The sequence below is a fragment of the Poecilia formosa genome, unplaced genomic scaffold (assembly GCF_000485575.1).
Source record: "Poecilia formosa unplaced genomic scaffold, Poecilia_formosa-5.1.2 Scaffold212, whole genome shotgun sequence".
Classification (NCBI taxonomy): Eukaryota; Metazoa; Chordata; class Actinopteri; order Cyprinodontiformes; family Poeciliidae; genus Poecilia; species Poecilia formosa.
This window is the reverse complement of record NW_006800151.1, coordinates 856,865-858,351: the sequence shown is the minus strand read 5'-3', so window position 1 is coordinate 858,351 and position 1,487 is coordinate 856,865.

Sequence of the window (1,487 nt, the reverse complement as noted above, 5' to 3'; positions counted from 1 at the left end):
AAGATGAAATAGTAATAACACTCTCATGTAGTTCTGTGTGTCATAAAAATCAACATTTGTCACATGTAGAACGGATCAGAATAGAAACATCCTTCATTGATCCACAGCAGGGAGTTCAGGTTTACCAGCAGCAAGTTTAAGGTAAATGGAAGAATCAGATAGAAAAGGTAAAAATAAATAATAGGAGACTGTAGAGTAATGACACATTTATAACAGAGGAATAAAAATGCTGTACATTTCATAAAAACAGCATCATCAGTTTCAAAGAAATGTGCAGCTGAGTAGGGAAATTTATAATGATCTATAAGATGTGTATATTTGTATGTTGAAACAGCAATAGATTATTTAAAAGGAATGTAAAAAGACACCAGGTAACAGCCAGAATGTGTATAATTAATGAGTTTGTTGGGAGGTAGGGGTGCAACGATTTATCGGTGCCAATTTCCTTAATTTTAGGAGATCGGTAATCGGCCGATTTTTACATGTGAAGCTGATCTTATCACCGATGTTATCAACCTTGGCAAAAGTCTAAAAATCAACCACTGTGCTTTTTTTTCCTCCTGTGAGAAAGTTTGACAAACCGGCCGACCAGCTCATGTCTGCATTTTTACATTTAACAATAGTCGCCCCATTGCTGCCAATTCAGGAACTTACTTGATATATTGAGCAACATTTCAGATAAAAACATGGAATCGGCCAAAATCAGAATCGGTAAGTTAGGCTTTTTAAAAGATTGGTAATCCGTGATCAGCCAGAAAACTGCAATCGGTGCAGCCCTATTGGGAGCAGTTCTGGTTAGAAAGTCTAACAACTGCTGGGAGGAGGGATCTGTAATAAAGCTCATTTGTGCACCGAGGATGCAGCAATCTGTCAAGTATCCAGAGTTACACTATCAGTGAAGTCTGACCACTGCCTTTCTAAACACCTCTGTTCTTGGTTCTGTCAGCATGGAGGGAATGAAAACCAGCAACATTGATGTGTAGAAACTTGTTAGTGACAGGAAGCCACTTGTTGCTCATCCTATCACAGTTCCAGGCTGGAATCCACTGAGTTCCTGAGAGCAAGACATTACTTCACAAATGTTTGTAAAAACAGTCTACATGCCTTGGTGCTACTTTCATAAACCTGTGGCCATGGAAGTTACTGGAACACCTGATTCCCATCATTTGGATGGTGGTCAAATACTTTAGTCAATCTCTGCCAGCAGCTGATGGATAGAAATCACCAGGATTGGTCACATTTTACCTGAGAGTTTCCAGGTTGCAGTTTGGACTCTTCAGTCCAGCAGAGAGAAGCTTCACTCCTGAATCCTGCAGGTTGTTGTTACTCAGGTCCAGTTCTCTGAGACTGGAGTACTGGGAGCTGAGAACTGAGGACAGAGCTTCACAGCTTCTCTCTGAGAGGTTACAGCCACTCAGTCTGAGGAGACGGAGAGAAAAATCTGTTATTAATTAATCAAAATTGATATTTTATTTCCAGGCAACAGT